The following is a 27,989-nucleotide window of genomic DNA, read 5'->3' on the forward strand; positions in this document are numbered from 1 at the left end:
GGTGGGTGAAGATGGGTCTAGTGTGTGGCCATCTTTGTGAGTGGCTGCAGAAGACCATTGAGTGAGGCCAAAGGAGGAAGAGAGGGATAGAAGTTTAGTGGCAGCTGAGAGGGAAGTGTCAATGGGGATGTTGAAGTCGCCCAAGATGATAGTGGGGATGTCAGTGGAAAGGAAATGAAGTATCCAGGTGGTGAAGTGGTCAAAGCAAAGAAGGTGGTGACTGGCCCTGGGGAGCGGTAAATGACAGCTAGTTGGAGGTTGGAGGGGGAGTAGATGCGCACAGAATGCACCTCAAAGGAAGGGAGGGTAACAGTGGGTGGCAGTGGGATTGGGGTGAAGGAGCAGTTATCTGACAGGAGAAAACCAGCTCCTCCACCACGCTTGCTGCTGGGGCGAGGTGGGTGAGAAAGGTGGAATCCACCATATGAGAGTGTAGCAGGAGAGGCTGTGTCAGAGGGGGAGAACCAGGTTTCGGTGATTGCAAGGAAGGAAAGTTTGTTAGTAATAAAAAGATCATGGATGAAGGAAAGTTTGTTGCAGACAGAACGAGCGTTCCACAGAGCTCCTGTTAGTGGAACTGGGGAAGATGGGGCTGGACGAATGGGTATTAGGTTGGTGAGGTTACGGATGTGTATATCTATGTGTGTCCATGTGCATAACTGTGTATATATTTATACAAATATGTATATGTACATATGCCTTTATGTGTATGTATCTGTGTATATGTTTGTGTATGTGGGTGTCTGCATATTGTCTGTGTGCATATCTGCGTACCGTGTATATGTACATGTCTGCGTGTGTGTGCATGTCTGCGTACTGTGTTGTAAGGATTCAGGAAGTTTCCAAGGAGTCTGGTAATTCACCCTGTCCTGGAACTTCCCGTCGTCCTGCTATTTAAGTCCAGGTTGGGAGATCCTCCTTGTGTAAGAAGGACCTCGGGTACCTGTTCTGTGCCGGGTCTGGAACTGTCGAGGCTGTCTCCTCTGTTCTCCGGGGAAAAGCTAATTAGATCGGACTGTCATGGTCACGTGTGTCCGGACGCAGATGTTACCGCAAGGCAAACCCATAACACACGTAACCCTGGATACAGCGCCTCCAGTGGCGAATTTAAATAATAAGGGGAACCTGGGAAACATTAACAATGGTGGGCCCTGCGATAGGGAATGGGGACATGGAGACCTCCTAAGCTCCCCTGAGCCAGTGTCCCTGCACTCCTTACGTTCCCTATACAGGCTCCGCACCTGTCGCCGCACGCGAACCTTAAACCCTTGCTCGTCCTGACCCTAAACCCTCACTAGGGAATTGGTCGGTGCGGAGACTAATCCCACCACTGCACTAATAACACACATGAGGGAAAGAGACAATACAGGGGGACACCACTTAGCTTTATGCTCTGTGCTTATGCTCCTGCAACAGAGCCCTCCACCTGCGTGCGTCTTCTCCTCCACCCGGATCCATCACCATAACAGGATCCTTCACCATAGTGCAGCCTTGGAGCAGAGTCCACCACCAGTTGCTGCTGCTTAGTAACAGAGTCCCAAAGATGAGTTCAGCTTCTGCCACGAAGTCAAGCATGCTTGAGTCCAGCTCAGCAGCCAAGTCCCACATGGTGAGTGCCACTCTCCATAGTCGCCACTCCACCAGTCCATGCAGACACTTCCTGCTGACACCATCACTGCGACTCCTCCACGCCATGCCAGCAATTCCTGCAGACCCCATTAGCTGCCACTCGTCTCCTCTGGCTGACTGCGAAGGACTCCTCTCCAGCTCCATCCTTCCACCAGGCTCTCACAAACTCAGAATCAATGAATGAATGAATATCACCAGCAGTGATTGCACACCCTGAGACTCACTTATAGAGCCCCACACCTGATTCATAATTACGTGCACATTAAACCTAAAGTGCGATACCACTGACCACCACCGGGGACAGTCAAGTCACTTGGCACTTGCCAAAGTAAAAAAAGTTCACCCTGTGCAATTTAAAACTGTCAGATCAAATTCAGATCATGACACGGACAAATTGATACATTTGGGAGTAGGGGGTGGGGCTAAGTGGCTGCAGCCACAACACGTGCGAAAGTGCATAGTTTCAGTGTGAAGAGACAGCATGCGGCAGGCAGAAGTGAGTGCTCTGGCCCTCAAGCCCTGTCAGAGAGCAGATCCGTGCCTGCAGATCACCACGGCGACTAGCAGCGTCCACCAGGAGAGATGTTCAGGATGCCCGTTGGTCACCCTGAAGCGAGGTGCCAAATGCTCCGGGTTCGTGAGTATTGCACATGCATCACCTCAGAGAAACAGTGTGGGACTGTAAGCTCTACCCTGATTTCCCCATTTACGTCCAACGGTCTACGTTGAACCCGGAGAACTTTGAGACCTAGAACTAGAGGCTCAGCGGGAGGTACCAGAAGCCAACCATTGCTGCCAGAAGACGGATCCTCATTACCCAATGGACTTCATCGGATCAGCCTTGCGCCCTCCATCGTCGGATCAACAACATCCATGACCCAAGAACTGACCCAAATGATAAGTCAACCAAGAGAACATCTGTTGTTATCGTTACTATCTGCCCCATCATATACCCCACGTTTAAAGGAAATCTGTCACCCCATTTTTCGAGTATCAGCTGCCAGCACCGCCAACAGGAGCTTTTCTACAGCATTCTGTAATGCTGTAGAAAAGCCCCCGATGTAACCTGAAAGATAAGAAAAATGATTTATATCATACTCACCCAGGGGGGTGGTCAGGGCTTCCCTGTTGAGCAGTGCACCTGCACAGAAGCCACGACGGGAAGCAAAGAAGAGGACTTCACTGTTAGACGATGGGAGGCGCCGGAACGGACCACGACACCCATCGGTCCCGGACCGCCCCTGGGTGAGTATAATATAACTCATTTTTCTTATCTTTTAGGTTACATCGGGGGCTTGTCTACAGCATTACAGAATGCTCTAGATAAGCCCCTGATGGGGGTGCTGGCAGTTGACACTCAAAAAATGGGGTGACAGATTCCCTTTAATCACCTATTCCCTCCTTAAAATTGCTTTATCTTCCTGTAAGGAGTATTCCTATGTTTAACCCTTGCTCTACCTATGCTGCCTCACTGCATCCCGCAACCTGCTCACACTGGCCTGAGTATTTTGCTACTGTTTGCTTCTGAGCTTCCTCCTAGCTTGCCTCCGGTGTTTCTGCTGCTGCTCGTTACTCGGTGCTCTGCATCACCACATCCAGTTGCCTTCAGTCTTCTAAGCTTCTTCCAGATCTTGGCTGGGGTTACCTACTGTCCTGACTTCTGAGACAGTGTTCTGTTGTGGGTTGCTTTGCGGGACTTGAGCGGGACTTCTCAGCCCAAAAGGTACATCTAAAGTCCTACTCCCTGTTATGCTCCACCTATGTATTTCTGGACTTCCATGAAAGGAGCCATCTCCTTTATCTGCATAGTTCTGGACTTCCACGTATAAGTGCGGGTCTCACTCGTGTTTGTATACTACTGCAGGACTTCCACGTATAAGTGCAGGTCACACTCTTGTTTGCATACTACTGCTGGACTTCCATGAATAAGTGCCAGTTGCACTCTTACTGCATATTACGGCTGGACTTGTTTGTATTAGTGGTCGTGCCCCTTTACTAAGTTTGCTGACATTTCTGTTTCATGCTGACACTTCGTTACAATTGCAGGAAAGTCTGTTAGTTCATGCTCTACCTTTTGCTTTGTTAAATACACTTATTTGTCTCAGCTTTGCCTTCAGACTCGTTTTATCCCACGCGATCAGATTCCATAGTACCCACATAATTGTTACATGTGTATACATGTCTGCATATTGTATATGGAGTATCAGCATACTCAGAACAAATTGCACAATAACTCTTGGGATCCAATTTCTTCTGTTACCCTTTGGAAAATGAAAGGTTGGAGGCGAAAATATCATTTTTGTGAAAAAAAATATGATTTTTAATTTTTATGGCTCTATGTTATAAACTTCTGTGAAGCACTTGGGGGTTCAACGTTCTCACCACACATCTAGATAAGTTCCTTGGGGGGGTCTAGTTTCCAAAATTGGGTCAATTGTGGGGGGTTTCCACTGTTTAGGCACATCTTTTGCTCTCCAAACACGACATGACATCCGATCTCAATTCCAGCCAACTTTGTGCTGAAAAAGTCAAACGGTGCTCCTTCCCTTCCGTGCTCTGCCAATGCGCAGAACAGTGGTTCCCCCCACATATGGGGTATCAGTGTACTCAGGACAAATTGCACAATGTGTTTTGGGGTCCAATTTCTCCTGTTACCCTTGGTAAAATAAAAAAAATTGGACCTGAAATATTTTTTTGTGAAAAAAAGTTAAATGTTTTTTTTTTTTAAACATTCAAAAAAATTCCTGTGAAGCACCTGAAGGGTTAATAAACTTCTTGAATGTGTTTTTGAGCACCTTGAGGGGTGCAGTTTTTAGAATGGTGTCACTTTATGGGTATTTTCTATCATATAAACCCCTCAAAGTGACTTCAAATGTGATGTGGCCCCTAAAAAAAACGGTGTTGTAAAAATTAGAAATTGCTGGTCAACTTTTAACCATTGTAACTTCCTAACAAAAAAAATTTTGGCTCCAAAATTGTGCTGATGTAAAGTAGACATGTGGGAAATGTTACTTTTTAAGTATTTTGTGTGCTGCCATATCTCTGGGCATAAAAATTAAAAGTTGAAAAATTTGTGAAATTTTCAAAATTTTCGCCAAATTTCCATTTTTTTCACAAATAAACTCAAGTTATATCAAAGAAATGTTACCACTAACATGAAGTACAATATGTCACGAGAAAACAATGTCAGAATCACTGGTATCCATGGAAGTGTTCCAGAGTTATTACCTCATAAAGGGACAGTGGTCAGAATTGTATAAATTGGCCAGGTCATTAGCGTGCAAACAACCCTTGGGGGTAAAGGGGATAATGAAAGTCCTTCATCGGAATGAAGCTCATGTAATTCTACATATGGCTGGCCACGAGTTACCCTATCAAAAAAGAGCTATTCACAGGGGATGCCACAAGTAAGGTGCAAATATAAGCTAAAATGGGATGTCTTTTATTGAAGCAAATTCTTCAAATTGTTTTACATTTTGTTAATATATCCTTTTAAATGTTTTTATTCTTGTCCCTATAAGTCATATTGCCCTTCTTTACACCTTATCCAACTATGAAGCTTTCTTTTCCTGAACTGGTGCCCAGAGCTCACTTACATTTAAAGGATGAAGCTTCTCTATTGCTTCATAAAGCAATATGATTATATTCAACTTTTGAGTGAATCCCACACATAAAGGGAAAAAAAGAAAATAAGTTACAAAATTACTCTTTTAGCCCTCTTTAATATCCTAAAGCATAAATTTGCGCTTGCATGCTGTTATTATATATTAAATCCTTTTCAGTGTATATCTGAATTGTAGGATAGAGAGAATTTAATGGAGTGTCATCAAGTTCAATGAAAGCATTTGCTATCCAACCTTGTAATCTTTCCTGAGCCAAGGAATCATTGACTAGAAATTAATGTGAACTGTTCAAGCCTTTGAAGGGTCCAAATCCACAGAATGTGCCGTATTTTTCTGCTAATGGGCTACTAAATGTGTCATTAAAGAATTCTGCATATTTTTAGCAATCATCGATTTAAAGAAACGGCCTTTAAAAAGTACCAAATCTTCTTAAGTCTTTCTCATGCTATTCCTTTCTTTGAGCCGAAAAATATAGAGATTGCTAATTTGCTTTAAAGTTTTGTAAAAGCTCCGCAAGCAGCAGCTGAAACTATGTACTGCTTAAAATAAAGAAAAGAAATTAGCCCAAATATTTTTACTTTATCAAAATAGTACTTGGTCTCAGATTTTCGATACACAGTATAATATATTAAAGCCGCCTTCAATGCTTTACATTATGTTTAGTGATATCTCAGCTAATTATAGATCGTAGTGATTATACATTAGATAATTACAGACTAGGAATCTAATTTAGAGGAATATTATGCAAAGCTTTATGTGTTGTGGATGATGAAAATAGAGATACATTTATTTTCGCAAGTGAAAAGCATGAGTGATGCAGATAGCTTATTTTAGAAATAATATTTTGAAATGAAAAATCTATTAATACCAATTTATTTAAAGGGGTTGTTAACTTCATTTTTATTTTAACAAATGAATGTTGGGACATGGTTTTGTTGCACTTACTAATATATACCAAATTTTTCGGATTATAAGACACACTTTTTTCCCCCAAAATTTGTGGGGAAAATGGGGGTGCTTCTTAAAATATGGATATACCTTACTGGCCGCGGTAGAGCTGGAGGGTTGCGGCTGGAGGAAAGTCGCGGCTGGAGGAGGGAAGAGTGGAGCGTTGCTGCAGGCCGCAGGCTGGGATGAGGGGGTGTTCAGATGTGCGGCACGCCTCTGCGGGTGTCTGGTGCTGCTGCAGGGGCTCTGCCGACATTTTGTGAAAGGCCAGAGTCCCCGCAGTTCCATGAAAAGGTTACTGCTCTCATAATATGGTGTTGCAAAAACAAATACATTTTTGCAAAATATTGTTTTTATTCTGTAAAAGCAGCAAAGCATAAAAAATATATACATCTGGTATTGTTGCGACCTGAAGAATAAATCAGTCTTATTACATTTATCGCAAGGTGAACAGTGCAATAAAAATAAACAAAATAATTGAATTGCTGTTTTTTTTAATTCTGTGTCTGAAAAATCGGAATATAAAGTGATTAAAAAATTATATGTACCCCAAAATAGTACCAAAACAGTCTCCAACTTGTCGCGCTAAAACTAAGCACTCATGCAACAATAAAAAAGTTACAGCTCTCTGATTATAGCAACAAAATTACTATTTTTTTTAATAAAAAAGCATTTTTGCTGTGTGATAGTAGCAAAATATAAAAAACCCAATTTAAATCTGGTATCATATGGACCCGAATATTAAAGTCACCTTATCACTTATACCGCACTGTGAACCACGTCACTTCAGATTGATCCTTTGCTCTCCGCTGAGCGCTTACGTTAAGGTTTCTGTGTACCGTAAATCCCCAAAACCGTGAATCAGACAAAACTCCTGAAGGAACCACTCATATATGAGACACATGTAGTACCTTTGGACTCTCTCTGGTCTCTGTTTCGGCAGTGTGTCTTTATTTTTGGCATCTTTTTAGTGCCTAAAAAGATGGATACCATCAGAACATACCTCAAATGGACTCCAAAGTGTTCCCATCTGCCTCATTTTAGTGAGTGATTACGTCTGGGTCCTGAATGGCATTTCTGTGGGATTTGCACAAGAACATCTACCTTAGTGCTCAGCGTAGAAAAAAATCAGGGGCTTGGCTAATGGAACCCACAATCTATTCAAACGGAATCTGGTTTCCAAAAGCCAAGTAGCGCTCCTTCGTATCCGTTCCCTGCCATGTGCTCAAACAGTAGTGGACATCAGCATAAGGAGTACTGCCACGTTTGAAAAAAACTGCATAAGAAATTATGGGATTCAATTTCTACTATTACACCTTGTGGAAATTATAAATTTTAGTGGAAAAAATGTAATTTTTGTTTCCACATCTAAATGTTTCATTAATCACCTGTTGGTTAAAAATGTTTAGTACACCCCTAGATGAATTCCTTGATGAGGTCTAGTTTCCAAAATGGGGTCATTTGTGGGGGTTTCTGCTTTTTTTTTTGCTCTGCAAATAAGACATGGTGTTTGCAATTAATTCCAGACAGATTTACATTCCAAATACCAAATGTCTCGTCTTTCCTTCTGAGCCCTGCCATGTGTCAAAACAGAGCTTTTTGACTACCGTACTTACGGTGTATTGCCTTGCTCAGAAGAAAGTGGGTGACAAACTGTATTGTTTGCTTTTTCATGTTAAATTAAAAAAGTGATAAACTTGGAGGTAAAGCAACATTTTCGTGAAAAAAAATGAAAATTTTTAATTTGAGGACTTAAAATTTATCAAATTCTGTGTAGTACATGTGAGTTCAAAATTCTCATTATACCTCTAAAATATATTTGAGTGGTGTAGTTTCCAAAATGTGGTCACACATGGGGGTTTCTGCTGTTTGGGTGCCTTATAGGCCATGCAAATGTTACATAGCGCCCATAACTAGAGATGAGCGACTTTGCCTTTTTTAGGGTCGAGTCGGGTTTCATGAAACCCGACTTTCTCAAAAGTCGAGTCGAACGAAATCGGCTGACTATAGGAAAAAGTCGGAGGTCCGACTGAAACACGAAACCCAATGCAAGTCAATGGGGAAGCAAAGTCGACAGGGAGTGGAGGACCGTAAACACACCTACAGTGCCCATTTCAATGCAAACAACATCAATTCTTATTACCGTATATACTCGAATATAAGCCGAGATTTTCAGCCCATTTTTTGGGCTGAAAGTCCCCCTCTCGGCTTATATTCGAGTCATATACACCAGGGGGTCGGAGGGGGAGGGGGGACGGGGGTGTCAGGTCATACTTACTCGTCCTGGCATGGTCTCTGTAGCCCCCAGCTTCTCCGCGATCTCCCTTCCTTCCTTCAGTGGTCACATGGTACCACTCATTACACTCATGAATATGCGCTGTGAGAATCATGTGGGAATAGTGGATGAGGGCAGGTATATCTCGCCCAGATACCTTTCCTATGTGGCCAAGTCTGGTCAGTATCTCACCTGGTTACTAATGAATAATGGGAGGCGGATATAAAAGGATGCCAGATGGTTGTGTGAGTGTCTCAGCCTGGGGACACAGAGAGCCTGTCTGTGTGAGAGACATACGTGAGTGAAAGCAGTGCCCACGGTAACTGTGGTTTGGCTGGACGGGAGAAGCCCGCCAGTTGGTAGTTAGGTTGTACCTGTTTAGTTAGTGCCGGACAGGCAAGGATTTGTTTTATGTTTTTATTTCCTTTATGCATTGCTTTCACCTTTAATAAACCTGACCCAGTGTCAGTTATACCCGGACCCCGGCTGTGCGCCTGAGTTTCATGCTGAACGCACGTGACCTTTGACCCCAGCAAAGGCAATCCCGGAGTGTTTTAACACAGCGCATATTCATGAGGTGTAATGAGCAGTACCACATGACTGCTGAAGGCAGGAAGGGAGATCGCGGAGAAGCTGGGGGCTGCAGAGACCGTGCCAGGACCGGTAAGTATAGCGATACTCACCTGTCCAGGTCCATCGTTGCTTGCTGCTGTCTGGCATGTAATCTGTCAATGACATTCAGACAGCAGAGGGCGCGGTGATGTGGCTAGTGCGCGCCGCGCCCCCTGCAGTCTGAACGTCACTGACAGATGACGTGCCAGACAGCAGCAAGCAGCGGTACCTGGCCCCAGCGACGGAGAGGTGAGTATGTCATTCTTTTATTTTTAAATGCAGCAGCGGCAGCGGCTGCACATGGAGGAATAATCTATGGAGCATCTTATGGGGCAGCACATGGGGGCATAATCTGGGGAGCATCTTATGGGGGCAGCATATGGGGGCATAATGTATGGAGCATCTTATGGGGGCAGCATATAGGGGTATAATCTATGGAGCATCTTATGGGGGCAGCATATAGGGGTATAATCTATGGAGCATCTTATTGGGGCAGCATATGGGGAATAATCTATGGAGCATCTTATAGGGGCAGCATATGGGGGAATAATCTATGGAGCATCTTATGCGGGCAGCATATGGGGAAAAAATTTATGGAGCATCTTATAGGGGCAGCATATAGGGGCATAATCTATGGAGCATCTTATGGGGGCAGCATATTGGGGCATAATCGATGTAGCATCTTATGGGGGCAGCATATGGGGGCATAATCTATGGAGCATCTTATAGGGGCAGCATATAGGGGCATAATCTATGGAGCATCTTATGGGGGCAGCATATTGGGGCATAATCGATGTAGCATCTTATGGGGGCAGCATATGGGGGCATAATCTATGGAGCATCTTATGGGGGCAGCCTATTCTATGGAGCATCTTATGGGGCCATATCCTTTATGGAGCAGCATATGGGGTATATAATTCTAGGGAGCATCTTATGGGGTCATTATTAACCTTTGTGCAGCATTATATGGGGTGTATTTTGTATGGAGCATCTTATGGGGCCATCATGAACTGCATGGAGCATTATATGGGGCTCCTGATTCAATATGGATATTCAAAAACATGTAACCTACTGATGTTGCAATTAATTTTACTTTTATTGGTATCTATTTTTATATTTTAAACTTACCAGTAGCTGCTGCATTTTCCACCCTAGGCTTATACTCGAGTCAATAAGTTTTCCCAGTTTTTTGTGGCAAAATTAGGGGGTCGGCTTATACTCGGGTCAGCTTATACTCGAGTATATACGGTACTTAAGCTTGTCAACCTTAATTTACTTTATAATAATAGTTACGCATTGAAAACTGGGGGTTATTTGGCTAAAGTTGTGGGGGGGGGGTAGGGGTGGCTCCAGGTTTTCGTGTGCTCCGGGCCAAAGAGTGTCAGTGCGCCCCTTTAACATATACCACAATTCATGATGCTCCGATACGGCACAGAAATATAGGTATAGTACAATGAAAAATACTTCACTTCTTACATGACATGACTGATATCTATTTTAAATTTTACAATAGCTCTAAAAATGGACAGTATATTACTCCATACAGTATTATGGCCACCACATATCATACAGAATAATGAGCCCCATATATTTCTCATACAGAATAATTGGTCCCATATAATGTTCCATACAGTATATGATGAGCTCCACATAATGCTACAGTGTATGATGGTCCCCATGGATGATGCTCCAGTGTCTTATGGGCCCAAATAATGCTCCATATATAATGGGCCCCATTTCTAATGCTCCTATGCATAATGAGCCCCATAGGTGCTGCTCCAGTGTCTGATCTGCCCCATTTAGAATGTTCCAGTATATGATGAGCCCAATGGATGATGCTCCAGTGTCTTATGGGCCCAAATAATGCTCCATATATAATGGGCCCCATTTCTAATGCTCCAGTGTATAATGGGCCCCGTAAATGCTGCTCCAGTGTCTCATGTCTCCATTTGGAATGCTCCAGTATATGATGGGCCTCATGGATGATGCTCCAGTGTATGATGGGCCCCATATATCCATATATCCAGGGTATAGTGCTCTGCAAAAATTGCTCCCAACCTTTAAAAAAATTAAATATCTCTCCTCACTGGGCACTGCTCTACTCTGGACTCCTCAGCATCACCATCTTCCAGCTCTCTGCACTTGAACTGTTTAGGCAGAGGGCAGACAGACATGATGTCATCGCGCTCTCTGACCTGAATGTCACTCTCAGGAAACGCGGAAGACGTCACAGCGGTGGAGCAGGGAGAGGTAAATATTGTAAGTGCTGTGGCCCTGAGCAAGCAGGGGGGCCCCACTCGTGGGCGACGGCACTGGCACAGGGCCCCTCATAGTACGCCGGTGTGTCTGAAAGCAAATGGGCCCTCCCACCGGCAGAGAAACTTTTGAGTACTATGAGGGGCCCTGTGCCAGTGCCATCGCCCACGAGTATGCCCCCCCACCTGCTCAGGGAACCGGCACTTTCATCTGCACCTTCCTCTGTGTCATCATGTAAGGTGGTATAGTATGCGGGAAGGGGCATCTGAGTTTCATCAGGGTCTGATTCTGGCTCTGTAGAGTGCGAGGGAAATGTAATGCTGTGGGTAAATGTACCAGCAGAATCATCTAGCAGTGGCCGTGCATCAGTGCACTCCATCTCTGATTCATGTTGGACTGGGGAATTCAGGATTTGACTTGATAACCCAGGCATGGTATGTAAAAAGAACTCCATGGAGTAATCTGAAGTGTGGGCTGCCGCATCCTTCACTTTTGGTGAGGGTGAAGGACACAAGGAAAGGGGTTGTTCCTGACCAGAAGCCTGCATTAATCACTCAGTGCTTGCATTTTTTGAAACTTCAGAAGAGGAGACGATAGAGCTGGAGGCTCTTTCGGCAATGTAAGCCAAAACCAGTTCCTGATGCTCCGGCTTTAAAAGTGTTTACCTACTCCCAGAAAAGGGAGCCTTCCAGGCCTTCTGGAGCCAGACCGTGATGCAGGCTCAACACCTCCTGCCTTAGCTGCTATTGTGCTTTTGGCACAACCAGCAGATGCACCACCACCATCAGTACCAGCTGGCCCCCCACGCCCACATCCATGGTCTCTTCCACCATACGTCCTAATTTTAGTGAAAATGGACCCAAAATGCCAGCAGATATATGGTACTGTATCAGAAGCATTCAGCTGTACACAGTCTAGGGATAATTGTAAATCTCTGTATATATTTCATGAGTCAGACACAGACGCTCACAGGCTCAGTATGGATTCGACAAGAATATAGAAAGTTGAGAAAGGGTACAGTAACACCAGATACCAGGTATATATAGTATAGTTTAAACATTCTAAATCTCCGTATATATTTCAGGAGGCAGACACAGATGCTCTCAGGCCCAGTATGGATTAGACAAGAATATAAAAAGTAGAAAAAGGGTACAGTATAACCAGATACCAGGTATATATAGTATAGTTTAAACATTCTAAATCTCCATATATATTTCAGGAGGCAGACACAGACTCTCTCAGGCCCAGTATGGATTAAACAAGAATATAAAAAGTAGAAAAAGGGTACAGTAACACCAGATAACAGGTATATATAGTATAGTTTATACATTCTAAATCTCCGCATATATTTCAGGAGGCAGCCCCAGACGCTCTCAGGCTCAGTATGGATTACACCACAATATAAAAAGCAGTAAAAGGGTAATGGATCAGAAGTGTACAGCTGTATACAGTATTACACAAACCACTGTAATGGACCTTAATTGCAGACATCAAAGAAGCAGGGATGGCATGATAAAAAAAGCCTTTATTTAATCACTTGGCAAACAAACATACAATTATTATTATTATTATTATTTATTGTTATAGCGCCATTTATTCCATGGCGCTTTACATGTAAGGAGGGGTATACATAATAAAAACAAGTACAATAATGTTAAACAATACAAGTCATAACTGGTACAGGAGGAGAGAGGACCCTGCCTGCGAAGGCTCACAATCTACAAGGGATGGGTGAGAATACAGTAGGCGAGGGTAGAGCTGGTCATGAAACGGTTTGGTCGATCGGTGGTTACTGCAGGTTATAGGCTTAATAATGTGCAATATTAAAAGAAAGTGCCAGTATGGCACACCACTTATTAAAATAAACTGCTTGGCGCCGGTACTGGCACAGGGCCCCTCATAGTACGCCGGTGTGTCTGACAGCGAGTGGCCCCACCCACCATCAGAGACACTTTATTGTACTATGAGGGGCCCTGTGCCAGTGCCGTCGCCCAAGAGTGTCATCAGGGGAAGGTGGGACAAAATACTTTGAAATCCATGCATGGTTCATTTTAATGAAGGGTAGATCATCAACATTTTGGGTCGACAGACGGGTCCTTTTTTCTGTCAGGATTGATCCAGCAGCACTGAAGAGTCTTTCAGATAGCACACTACCAGCAGGGCAAGCGAGCTCCTGTAAGGCATATTGTTCCAATTCAGGCCAGGTGTCCAGTTTACAGGCCCAATAGTCAAAGGGGAATGACCTGTGAGGGAGAACATCGATATGGGAGAAGTAGTTTGTAACCATAGTTGACAACTGCTGTCTCCTGTCACTTGCAATCAATTCAGTATTACCAGTCGTGTGAGCGGTACTTGAGAAATCAACATGGTCATGAAACCCCTGTCTCCAATGCCACTTAGCTCTAGGTTCTCCTGTGGCATGATGTTCTGTAATTTGCCTTTATAGCGTGGATCGAGGATGCTGGCCAACCAGTAGTCGTCATCCTTCATCATTTTGGCAATGCGGGGTCCCTTTTTAGGATCCACAAGGCATAATCACACATGTGGGACAGTGTTCCAGGTGTCAATGATGCACTGCCAGTGGTGGGTGGAGGAGCACTTTCTGGCAAATCCACATCCCTACAGTCACACACAAACCCTGTACCTGACCTTGGCACGCCAACATTTTCTCTTGCCCCCTGAGAAGCATGCTCCTCCCCAAAATAATCATCCCCCTCATTCTCCTCCTACTCTTCCTCTTCTTCCTCCACCTCGTCCAAGTCAATTGCCCTCGCTGACAATGGCTGACTGTCATCAAGGCTTCCCTACTCCTCTTCCTCCTCCTCTGCTGCAGACGCCTGATCCTTAATGTGCGTCAAAGTTTGCATGAGCAGACGCATAAGTGGGATGCTCATGCTTATGATGGCATCTTCTGCTGTTGTGAGTTCATTTTCTGGTCTACCAGTTGTGAGTTCTCCTTCCAGGCTCCCTCTGGTGGTAACAGGAGGTAGTGAGGCTGATTTATTCAGCGGAGATCTGCCACCTGATAAGGAGGATGACGATTGGACCTCAGGAATCTCGGACTGGATTTAAGACAGCCGACTCCCTATTCTGGTGCTGGTGATTCCTTCTGGCTTGTCAGGTCTTGGTTCTCAGCCCTGTTCCTGTCAGCTCAAGCTAAGTTTTTCTGCTAATGTTCACACTTGATTTTGTTGGTCTATTCAGGTTTTTTGTGTGATCAGCCAGCCCCAGCTGGGGCTGTGCTGAATTTCCACTCTTATTTATCTGTATTTGCCAATTTGCTTTTTGTCCCTTATTAGATTGGCCTCTTTTTGCTCTGTCTCAGAATATTTCAGAGTGCTGATATAGTGGGAGAAGTCTAGTGACTTCAGGGTTAATTTTGTTATCAGAAGTGTTGGACATTATTTTTGTAGGGTTTTTGGCAGATTGCAGACAGTGTCTTTCCTTTCCTATCCTTTCTAGTTAGTTTGGGTCCCATCGTTTGCTCAGCCTATTTTCCTGCCTGTGTTTGTGTTTTCATCTTGTTTCACTGTCAATACATGTGTGGGGGCTGTCTTTCCTTTGGGGTCTGCTCTGGGGCAGTTAGTTTTCCCTTTTTCTTGCTTTAGGTTTATTTAGTCCTCCGGCTGTGACGAAGCGTCTAGGTTCATCGTAGGAACGCTCCATGGCTCCTGCTAGTTGTGTGGTTAGGATCAGGGATCTGCAATCTGCATAGTTACCAACCTCTCTGGTTTTCTGTGGCTTAGCTTGTTTTGTTTTTTCCTCTTTGGTGACCCATTCATAACAGTCTGCGCTTAACAGCCGTGTGCATTCCTCAAAACACTGAAGGACTTTACAGAGGTCTTTAAGCTTTGACCACTGCACACCCGACAACTCCATGTCTGCCCTCAAACTGCCTGCCCGTGTATCCTCTCACAAATGCATTACAGCCTGCCTCTGTTCGCACAGCCTCTTAACCTTGTGCATGGTGGAGTTCCACCTTGTTGCAACGTCTATGATTAGGCGGTGCTTGGGGAGGTGGAGCGATCGCTGCAGCTTCTGCATACAACTGGAGTGTACGGGTGAGCGACGGATGTGCGAGCACAGTCTTTGCTCCTTTTGGAGCAGGGCTGTTAACTACGGATAATTATTTAGAAAGCACTGCACCACCAGGTTCAAGGTGTGAGCCAGGCAAGGTATGTGTCTGAGTTTTGCAAGGGCTATGGCTGCCACAAAATTACGGCCTTTATCACTGACTACGTTGCCTGGCTCAAGATGTAGACTGCCCAGCCATGACTCTATTTCTCGCTGCAAGTAGTCAGCCAGTACCTCCGCGGTGCATCTGTTGTCACCCAAAGACATAATCTTTAAAACAGCCTGCTGCCGCTTACCACTAGCTGTTCGATAGTGGGACACCTCGTGGGCAACACTGGCAGCTGTGGATGGAGTGCTCGTGCGACTGCGCTCTGTTGACGAGCTTTTGCTTCTGGAGGAGGAGGAGGGTCGAACGCCTACAGCCAACTGTTTCCTATACCGTGGGCTAAGCAGCACTGTTCCACCACTGCTGTCCCTTGTGGAGCCTGCACCCACCACATTAACCCAGTGTGCAGTGATGGACATGTAACGGCCCTGGCCATGCTTACTGGTCCATGCATCTGTTGTGAGGTGCACCTTTCCACTCACAGATTGTTTGAGTGCATGGACAATGCGGTCTTTCACACGCAGGTGGAGGGCAGGGATGCTTTTCAAGAAAAGAAGTGCTGACTGGGTAGGTCATAGCGTGGGACAGCGTAGGCCATGAGCTCTCGGAAAGCTCCTCTTTCAACCAAACGGAAGGGCATCATCTCTAATGAGATCAGTTTGGCAATGTAGGTGTTCAAAGCCAGTGTACGCGGATGAGAGGATGAGTACTTTCTTGTCCTACTCAGAGTGTCTGGTAGGGTGAACTGGACTTGAGAGCTGCATATGGGGGAACTAGCGGTAGACCTGACGGACTGAGAGGGCGTTGATGATGATGATGGTGGTGATGGCCTAGATTCAGTCTTTCGTTGCAAAACCATTGTGATTCCCTGACTGCTTTGGCCTTGCGACGACATCTCAACATTTCTTGCTGGTGGTGTGCTTACCGTTGGGCTTACAGTGGGGGAAGCGATGGAGCGTTGCTGGCTACCTTCAGTCGGAGCAGGTGCACATGTGCTACCTGAGGTTTTGTAGTCCATCCATGCTTGCAAGTGCATGGTGGTTAAATGTCTAAGCATGCAACTGGTATTCAAATGTCTGAGATTTTTCCCTCGGCTAAAGGTCCTTCCGCACTTCTTACAGATAACCTTTGCCTCATTAATAGGATTTTGGACAAAAAAGTGCCACAATGCACTCTTCCTACTATGGTATAAATTTTCAGGGCTTGCACACTGTGTTATTTGACCATCTGGCCAAGCTGTCCTGCAACTCTTTTGTTTTTTTTTAACACATTTTTGGACAGCTAACCGCTGCTGCGATGTCGATGCCTGCTGTGGATCCTTCTCCTCTTCTGAGCTATTGCCAGCGGCACCCTCTTCCCCCAATGGATGCCAATCTGGGTCAACAACTGGGTCATCCATCACCTCCTCTTCAATTTCATCTGCACCCTCCTCTGTGTCACCGTGTAAGGTGGTATAGTATGCGGGAAGGGGCACCTGAGTTTCATCAGGGTCAGATTCTGGCTCAGTAGACTGCAAGGGCAATGTACTGCTCTGGGTCAATGTACCAGCAGAATCATCTAGAAGTGGCTTTGCATCAGTGCACTCCATGTCAGATTCATCTTGGACTGGGGAATTCAGGATTTGACTTGATAACCCAGGCATGGTATGTGAAAAGAGCTCCATGGAGTAATTTGAAGTGTGGCCTGCCGCATCCTTCACTTTTGGTGAGGGTGAAGGACACAAGGAAAGATGTTGTTCCTGACCAGAAGCCTGCACTGACGACTCAGTGCTTGCAGTTTTTGAAACTTCAGAAGAGGAGGCAATAGAGCTGGAGGCTTTTTCGGCAATGTTAGCCAAAACCTGTTCCTGATGCTCCGGCTTTAAAAGCGGTTTACCTACTCCCAGAAAAGGGAACCTTACAGGCCTTCTTGTGCCAGACAATGCCGCAGGCTCAACACCTCCTGCCTTAGCTGCTATTGTGCTTTTGGCATAACCAGCAGATGCACCACCACCACCATCAGTACCAGCTGCCCCCCGCCCACGTCCGCGGCCTCTTCCACCATACTTCCTCATGTTTGGGAAAATGTACTAAAAATACCAGCAGATATATGGTACTGTATGAGGCGCGTACAGCTGTATAAGGTGTAGGGAAAAATTTAAATCTCCGTATATATTTCCTTAGTCACAGAGGCTCTCCCAATACGTATTTGACCGTAATCCAACCAGCAGATATACGGTACTGTATCAGAAGTGTACAGCTGTATACGTTTTTGGGGAAAATTTCAATCTCCGTATATTTGTTTCCGGAGTCACACACAGATGCTTTCCCAGTATGTATTTGACCGTAATCCAACCAGCAGATATACGGTACTGTATTAGAAGCGGACAGCTCTATACGGTATATGTATGAAAAAATGAAAATCTACGTCTATTTTTTTCCGTAGTCACACACAGACCCTGTCTCAGTATGCATTTTATCGTAATCTAAACAGCAGATATATGGTACTGTATTAGAAGCGGACAGCTCTATACAGTGTATGTATGGAAAAATGAACATCTGCGTCTATTTTTTTACGGAGTCACACACAGATAGCATGTATTTGTCTGTGATACCAGCCGGTACACGGTAGTGTGTGTGGAGCATACAGCTCTATACGGTGTATGTATGGAAAAATGAAAATCTAGGTCTATTTTTTTACATAGTCACACACAGACGCTGTCTCAGTATGGATTTTACCATAATCTAAACAGCAGATATACGATACTGTTTGAGAAGCGGACAGCTCTATATGGTGTATGGAAAAATGGAAATGTCCGTATATGTATTTCTGGAGTCTCACACACGCACGCTGTCTCTGTATAAATTTGACCATATCCAAACAGCAGATATACGATATTGTTTGAGAAGCGGACAGCTCTGTACGGTGTATGTATGGAAAATTTTAAATCTCTATTTTTTTCCGGAGTCACACACACACGCTGTCTCTGCATAGAGCTGACCGTAATCCAAAGAGCAGATATGCGATACTGTTTGAGAAGCGGACAGCTCTATATGGTGTATGAAAAAATGGAAATGTCCGTATATGTATTTACGGACTCACACACACACGCTGTCTATGTATAGATTTGACCGTAATCCAAACAGCAGATATACAATACTGTTTGAGAAGCGGACAGCTCTACACGGTGTATGTATGGAAAAATGTAAATCTCCGTCTATTTTTTACGGAGTAACACACAGATAGCATGCATTTGTCCATGATACCAGCCGGTACACGGTAGTGTGTGAGGAGCGTACACCTCTATACGGTGTGTGAAAAAATGAACTCTCGGTAACTGTGCAGAAAAAAAGAATAAAAGTAGGAGTGCTTTGAAAAAAGCAGTCTGCACAGCAGTGTGCACACAGCAATGCAGCTATCAGGTAGCCTAATAAGGCAGCCTAATAACCACCAGCGCTGCTGCACACAAAAAAATCCTCCCCTTTCACTGCACACTAACTGAACAGTGAAAATCGCTATCAGCAGAGGCACAGGTTTTTTTTTCTTTCCTGCCTAACACTCTCCCCATTGAGAAAGAGTGGCAGCAACCTTTCCCTATGCTAACATCGGCAGAAGTAAAATGACGGTCGGCGGTCAGGGCTTTTATAGCCACTGTGACACGACACAAAGCTAGCCAATCACTTGAATGCCCTTCTCTAAGATGGTGGTGGCCGCTCCCCATGTCATCGCGTTGACCACAGTGTGTGTCCTTGATCATTGGCTGAGAAAAGGCACTGGAAGCATTATAGGAAACGCGACTTTGGCGCTCGGGTCAGCGACTGCATGGCCGACCTCACGCTATGGTCGGGTTTCAATCGACGAAACCTGACTTTAGCGAAAGTCGGCGACTTTTGAATTTGACCCACCCATTTCGCTCAACTCTACCCATAACCTATTTCAGCCAAATTTATGTTCCTTCCCATCTGAGTCCTGATGTTTTTTTTCAAAACAGTGGTTTCTGGCCACATGTGGGGAATCAGTGCACTCAGAAGAAAAGCAATATTTCAGAGGAAAAATAACTTTTTTTCATTCGACTTTGCGTTACTTCCTGTCTAGTACCTGAAGTGTTAAAAAAATAATAACAGCAGTTTTGAAGTATTTGAGGGGTGTGGATTTTAAAATGGTATCACTTTTTGGGCGTTACCAATTTATGGGCCAACAAAGTTCATTAAAATCTGAATGGGTCCCTAAAGAAACTGGTTTTGTAAATTTCTTGTAAATTGAAAAAATGAGATATTCTTACTAATCTTTTTAACCTTAACCCTTAACCTTTCACCCTCTAACATCCTTACACAATAAAATGATGTTTGAAAATCAGAAGGGATGGGATCATGCACTGCTTTTAGATGTCACAGTACATGTTGGCATTCATGGTTCCCTCAAAGAACTGTAACTCTACACAGCCGGCAGAACTCATGTAGCCCCAAACCATGACACTCCCACCACCTTGCTTGACTGTAGGCAAGACACACTTGTCTTTGTACTCCTCATCTGGCTGCTGCCACACCTGCTTGACATCATCTGAACCAAATAACTTTGTCTTTATCTCATCAGACCACAGGACATGGTTCCAGTATTATATGTACTTATTCTGCTTGTTTTTAGCAAACTGTTTGTGGGTTTTCTTGTGCATCATCTTTAGAATAGGCTTCCTTCTGGGACAACAGCCATGCAGACTAATTTGATGCAGTGTGCGGTGATGCATGATTTGAGCATGCTGACCCCCACCCCTTTATCTTCTGCAGCAATGCTGACAGCACTCATACATCTATTTTGAAAAAACAGCCTCTGGATATGACGCCTAACACGTGCACTCAATTTTCTTAGTCAACATTGGCAAAGCCTGTTCTGAGAGGAACCTGTCTTATTAAACCATTGTAATGTCTTGTTCTCCGTGCTGCAGCCCAGTTTCATAATGTGTAGACAAACCTCTTGAAGCCTAGGCCATCTTTATATAGAACAACAATTCTTTTTTCAGATCCTCAGAGAGTTGTTTGCCATGAGTTGCCATGTTGAACTTCCAGTTACCTGAGATCTTGTAACACTAATGAGTCCCATTACACCGTTGAGAAAAAATGGCTAATTGGGCACAATTTGGCCACATTCACTTAGTGGTGTACTCACTTTTGTTGCCAGCAGTTCTAGACATTAATGGCATGCCACAAACACGACGGAAGTTGCCAGTCCAACTGTTAGGTCTTCCTGAGTCTGGTTGTTTTTTAAAGACTCTCCCGATAACCCCCAAACAGGCCATTTGTACCACCTGCCATGCCCGCATTAGCAGGGGTAGCAAAACTACCAGCCTGACCACCACCAGCATGATCAAGCACATGGCAGCAAAGCACCCGACTTTGTGGGCCGAACCTCAGGGTCCAGGAACAGTGTCTGCGGGTGACATCACTGCTTCTTTCACTGTTGTGCGTGCAAGCCAATCCCCTGTCCATGGTGCATGCGAGGATGCCTCCTGCCCTGCACACACTCAACTAGCACCATCATCCAGCATGTCCACATCCTTGTCCCAGCGCAGCATTCAGTTGTCTATACTCAGTCCTTGGAAAGCAAGCGTAAATACTCATCTAACACCCCACAGGCCACACTACTAAATTCACACATTTCTTGTCTGCTTCCGCTCGAAATGTTGCCTTTTAAGCTGATGGAAACGGAAGTTTTCTGCAACCTGATGGCGGCGGCCGTCCCTCCGTACTCGGTCCCCAGCCACCACTATTTCTTCCAATATGCCGTCCCCGCATTACACAAGCACGTGTCCCACAACATTAGCCATGCTCTCAACAATGCAGTTACTGGGAAAGTCCACCTAACCACAGACAAGTGGACAAGTGCTTTCTGGGCAGGGACGGTACCTTGGGATGGAACATGTCCTCCCAACCCCGAGGACTGCGGGCCTTACATCAACTAGGGTTGCCCCAACAGTCAACAGCTCCTGCTCCTCATCCTCCTCCTCTTCAGCCTCCATCTCCAAAATGGCCATATCAGTCACAAGCTGGAAGCACTGCAGCACTGCCTCAGCCAAGCGGCAACAGGCTGTGCTTAAGCTAATATGCTTAGGTGACAAACTGCACAATGCTGAAGAGTTGTGGACATCTCCGAAAGAGCAGGCAGATCTGTGCCTGACACTGCTTAACCTACAGCCAGGCATGGTCATGTGTGACAATAGCTGGAACCTGGTGGCGGCTCTGAGGCGAGGCAAGCTCACACATCTACCATGCCTGGCCCTTGTGCTTAACCTCGCTGTTCAACGGTGTCTCAAAAGCTACCGGAGTGGCCGGATCTGCTTGTGAAACTATGCCACCTGTGTGCCCATTTTAGAAAGTCATCTACAACTGCTGCCCTTGCCGTGCTACAGCAGCGTTTGCAGCTTCCGGCTCACTGACTGTTGTGTGATGTCCCCATGCATTGGAACTCTACACTGCAGATGTTGTAAAGGATTTGTGATCAGAAGAGAGCAGTTGTTGACTACCAGCATCAACAAGGCCATTGGTATTCAGCTCAGACTCCACACATAAGACCTCAGGAGTGGACATGGATGTCAGACATACAGTATGTACCATCCTCCAAACCTTTGAGGACTCCACCAAGATGGTGAGCAGCGATGACACCATAATTAGCTTTTCTGTGTTCTGAAACACTCTCTGCTCACAGTCAAAAAAGATACATTGCAGGCGGAGCATGATAAGACGGAGCAAGGAACCATACATGGTTATTACACAAAGCCCAGACTCATCTCATCCCAATATGGATTGGGTGACAATGAGGAAGAGGAGGAGGAGGAAGAACAGGAGCTAGTTTTGTGCGCTATAGACGGTACTACAAGCACAACTGTCATACTGTCTGTTCAGCGTGGATGACCTGAGGACAGGGAGAAGGAGGAGAGCATGGTCAGTCCTCTTCTTGGTGAGGACATGGAAGTCTTGCCTGTTAGCAGCCTGGCACGCATGGCTGAGTTTATGTTATGCTGCCTTTCCTGTGATTCTCAGGTTCTCAAAATTTCGGGTGACAGTCATTACTTGTTGGTGACACTTCTAGACTCACGCTACAAGAAGAACATTCTATCTCTTATTCCAGAGGCAAACAGGTGTACTAAAATGGTGCAGTACCAGAGGGCCCTTGTTAAGGAATTATTTAAAAAATTCCCATCTGAAAACGTTGGCAGCAGAGGTCACAGTTCATTGGAAAACAAAGGAGTACAGGTGAAAGAGACACAACTCCAATCCAGCAGAGGCAGGGGAACACTGGCAAAGTTCTGGAAGAGTTTTCTCAGACCCTCCCATAGCAGTGGCCCTGAGACGCGAGGTACTCTCTAAAGGAGTGCAGTTTTGGAAGATGCTGAGGGAGTACCTTGCTGTCCTTAGGGAGCTCCTTGCTGACCTTACCAATGTACTCCGTGATTCCTCTGTGCCTTATAATTATTGGGTATCCAAGCTGGACACGTGGCATGAACTGGCTCTCTATACCTTGGAGGTCCTGGTCTGCCCTGCCGCTAGCGTTTAGTAAGAACAGGTATTTAGTGCCGCTGGTGGAATTATAACTGATAAGCGCATCCGCCTGTCAACTGAAAATGCAGACAGGCTGATGAACAAGGGCTGGATTGGGCCAGACTTATCTACACCAGCGAATGATAGCAGCGTAACATAAAGTCAGATCCAGTGTCTTTTTTTGGAGGTCTATTCCCATGCACCTCTTCACACCCACACATGGGTATACACTTCCTGATTTGGCCTATTTGCTGTTGTCCTCCTCCTTCTCCTCATCCACCACCACTATATCACCAGGGTGGCCGTAGTCCGTGATGCAACATCCACATTAGTGTTGTAAAGGGTGTTTATGATGCCCGTAAACACATTTTTTTATGCAGTATGTTCATGTATACCCCCAGGGGGAAATGTTTGTCAGCCCATACACTTACTGCATCGACATTACAAGTATAGGAAACCCGCTCTCTCATAATGGGAACAGATTATTAGGAGGCCCTCCTCCAAGTCTCTTCCAAGGGGTATATGGGGGTGCCTCCAAATTTGGGGCAGCCCTAGCATTCACTGCATAGGTAAACAGTATGGGAGACCCACTTCCTAATAATGTGAACTTTGGTGGTTGGTCAGCTTCAAAAATGCAGTTCTCCACTGCAGGTTCTACAGCCTCAACACTGAACCGCTCCACTGCAGGTTTTTAAGCCTCAACAATGATATTCTCCACTTCTGGGTCTTCATCCTCAACACTGCAGTTCTCCAATGCAGGTTCTTTTCTCAATGCAGGTTCTGAAATGCTCCACTGTCGGGTGTTTAGCTTCAACACTGCAATGCTCCAATGCCGGGTCATCAGCCTCAACACTCACATTCTCCACTGCCCTGGATCTTCATCCTCAACACTGACATTCTCCAATGCAGGTTCTTCAGGCTCAACACTGCAATTCACTGCATAGCCAAACAGTATGGAAGTACCATCTTCCTAATAATGTGTTAAAATGAGTTATTGGGGTGCGTGTAACTTTGGGGCAGGGCAGGCCTTGCATTCAATGCATAAGCAAACAGTATGGGAGTACCAAATTACTAATAATGGGAACAATGCTTTCTGGTGGCCATCCAGTAAGTCGGTTCAAAGGATTATTGGGGTGCGTGTAAATTTTGGGCAGGGCAGGCCTTGCATTCACTGCATAGGCTAACAGTATGGGAGTACCAAATGAATATTAATGGGAACTTTGGTTTCATGTGGCCATCCAGGACATCTGTTAAAAGGGTTATTGGGGTGCATCCAAATTTGGAGCAGGCTGTCATGATTCCTCTACTCAGAGTGTCTGGGACTCTATGATGGACAGCTCTGGAATCCTATCCTGTGCTGGGATGTGCTGAGCTGTCGGTGCTTTGATTCACAGCTTGGTTAACAGCTGGTGCTCTCTTGTGTGTTCGCCTGTAACCTGTGCTGTAAGTTTTGATCTTCTTCTGCTGCTGACCTTTGGACCATGTTCAGACTACCTTTTTTGTCATTCATTGCCCCTTTGCATCTGATATTTCATTGCTGACCTTTGGACCGTGTTCAGACTACCGTTTGTTATTGTCCCTTTAGCTTATCCTCTGTTTCTCTGGCATTCTGACCCTGGCATGTGACCTGACTTGCAACTTCGTATTTTCCCTTGGTTTACTATGTGATCTTTTGGTATTGACCCTGGAACGTCTGACTGCGCTTATTCACGGCCTAGCCATGGGTTGTGTCTAGCGTCATACAGGCCTTGCATTCACTTCATGGGCAAACAGTTTGGGAGTACCAATTTAATAATAACGGGAACTTTGGTTTCATGTGGCCATCCAGGACGTCTGTTCAAAGGGTTATTGGGGTGCGTCCAAATTTTGAGCAGCCCTTATATTCACTTCATGGGCAAAAAGTATGGGAGTACCAAATTAATAATAATGGGAACTTTGGTTTCATGTGGCCATCTAGGATGTCTGTTCAAAGGGTTATTGGTGTGTGTCCAAATTGTATTCACTTGTATTCTATTGTATTCACTTCATCAAAGTATCGATTCCCATGATTCCACTTTGTCATCTATCCCCAGTGTCTCCACTGCCATCCCTGATCCAATCCTTCAATTTGTTGCCCCTTTCCCTGTAGACCCTTCCCCTGTAACCCCTTCCTCATCAACTACCACCCAATCCTCACAGGTCCACACCCCCAAGGTCCACCCCATCTCACCCTCACGTAAACCCCAAAGAAAAAAATAATCACCCCAACCTTAACCCTTCTTTTTTGTTAAAGTTTTGAAAATAAAAGTTGCATTTTGTTAGCACTATATCTTGTGTTATTAGTATCTTTATGCACCGCCGCCGACACAAACACACTTTATTTTTGAGGGAAGCTAGATTATTATTTAACTCAGAAAACATCAGGGGTACATTTTTACACTACATGTACATTTTAATATCACAGGTACATTTATATGTACGTTTTAACATCACAGGTACATTTAAACATAACAGGTATGTAATATTTGACATTACAGGTATGTTTTAAACATAACAGGTACAATTTACTTAGCGGCTTAAACCATTTCGTCTTGCCATGCCATACATCCATTATCTGAAACAAAGTAAGCGGCAACCTTATCCCACATCTGGACAACTTCCACTGTAGCTCTCAGAGGGTTAAATCATGCAATGTAACATGTTCCTCAGGTTGTAAGCTTGGTTGCTCTTTTACCATGATGTAGTTGTGCAGAACAACACATGCTTTCACAACCTCATCAATAGTGTCAATTTTTAGATTAATGGATGTGCACAATATGCGCCATTTCGATACCAGCAATCCAAATGCACACTCCACGGTTCTTCGAGACCTTATCAGTCTGTAGTTGAAAATTTTTTTTGTGTGATTTAAGTTTCGACTTGAGTATGGTTTAATTAGGTTGGCACACATTTGGAATGCCTCATCCCCAACAACAACAAAATGCATAGTCGATCCATCAGTGTTGGGAAGAGGTTGTGGCGGCGGAAAATTAAAATCATTCCCATACAGACGTTGGCCCATTGCAGAGTTTTTGAACATCTGTGAGTCATTTCCTCGGCCAAATGAGCCAATGTCCACGGCAACAAATCTACACTCGGCATCCGCAATAGCCATTAGAACAATGGAAAAGTATTTTTTATAATTGAAGTACTCTGTTTCACTTCCAGCTGGTTTAATAATCCTAATGTGCTTGCCGTCCACAGCCCCACACAGTTATGAAAATTACAAATTTCGTGAAATCTATAAGCATTTTCAATCCAGAGTTCAGTTGTGGGTTGGGGGAGGAGTTCTTGCCACAGAATATCAACTAAAGCATGACAAGTGTCTACAATAATCCCAGAAAGGGTGGATACTCCAATCCTGAATTGGAAATGCAATGATGATAATGTCTCTCCAGCAGACAGGAATCTGCGGAAAAGAAAATGAGAAACAAAAATCAGTACACTGCTTAGGGTTAGGGATAGGATTCTTGACAAGCAAAAGCAAAGGCAGCAGCCAATTTCAGTTGTAAATCCAGATCTTCTAGGAAGCTGTCCAGGTAAAGATCCATCTTGCAGCTAGATACAGCAGCCAAAGACGTGGATTTCCTCAGTGCAGTGTGTCTATAAATATATATAGAAATCCCACGAGACATGCCTACTGGGTGTATGATGTCAAGGAAAAGCTACTGTAAAACATTGGAAATTTCTAACGCATGTGCATAAACAACGCAAACGCATGCAAAAACGCATACACACGCATGCAAACACAGCGTTTTTTGGTGTCATGCATAAGATGATGCGGATAAAAAACGCTGCATACATATGCATTTGCATGTGTTTATGAATGTGTATGATACACAAACGCAAATGTGAACCTAGCCTAAGAATAGTGAGGACCGACTGCTGGCCCTTTAAGAATAGTAAATGCTGCCTGATGGCCCTATAAAAAAGGGTTTGTGACTTTCAGAGTCCCTCCTTCATAGATGAAACAAGATGTGTCTGATGATGTGTCACACTCCACATGGCCAGATAAGGTTGTAAAATGTTAAAATGACATTTCTCAGTGAATGCATTTGTCTTGGCTGAAAGCAATGCTAAAGTTGAAAAATGCATCCAAAAACGCTACGTGTGAACATAGCCCAAGTGGTGGAGGAGCATTTTTGTTTTGAGTTATTTACTTTGCCTTACATACAAGTCATTACCCTGGAAAGGATGTTCCTTAACATATTTCCCAGGAAAATCCATTTTGGTTTCGTTTTCGTATGCTTTATTATGCGCCTGTAAAAGTGTGGCGTAAGACTCTGACAACATAGCAGTGACCTGGGAGCCAGTAATACTTCCAGGGTTCTTCCCCATGATATTCCCATGTCATTTGGGAACTGTTCCCATAGATTTCTGCCTTTTTTAGGCCCTTAAAAGACGCCGGGAGGCGTCGCAAAAATGCTCGTGTTTCCCACAGACTTACATTGGGCTCATTGCTTGGGTCGAGCATTCAAGCATTTCAATATGCTCGACCCGAGCAACGAGCACCCGAGCATTTTAGTGCTCGCCAATCACTACTGGCAACGCTTTGGACGCAGCAGACATGTGCTGCGTCCAAAGCACTGCCGATTCCTGAAAGTGTGCACCTAGCCATAGGGGTAAAAGAAGCTCAGAAAAAATGATGCAACAAAGATTGTAAAACTTAACATACAGACTAAAAATTGATCGAGCAAAATTAAAAAAATTGTGCACTATTTTTCATAAATGAGAAAAAAACCCTGATGTATTTAATTGAATATGGTGAGGTCCTTTGGTTGTATGGAAATGCTTACTATCTTTTGTTGAGTTTCTAGTTGATATTTTGCCTAGTGCTGTTTTATTTTGCAGCCATTTGCAATTATATTTGCAAGATATCTTGGAGTAGATATACACTGAAATATCTATCTGAAATGGCACTTTTCTCCTTTCCCAGC

This window comes from Dendrobates tinctorius, unplaced genomic scaffold (genome assembly GCF_039654945.1).
Source record: "Dendrobates tinctorius isolate UK_male_01 unplaced genomic scaffold, ASM3965494v1 ptg000250l, whole genome shotgun sequence".
Lineage (NCBI taxonomy): Eukaryota > Metazoa > Chordata > Amphibia > Anura > Dendrobatidae > Dendrobates > Dendrobates tinctorius.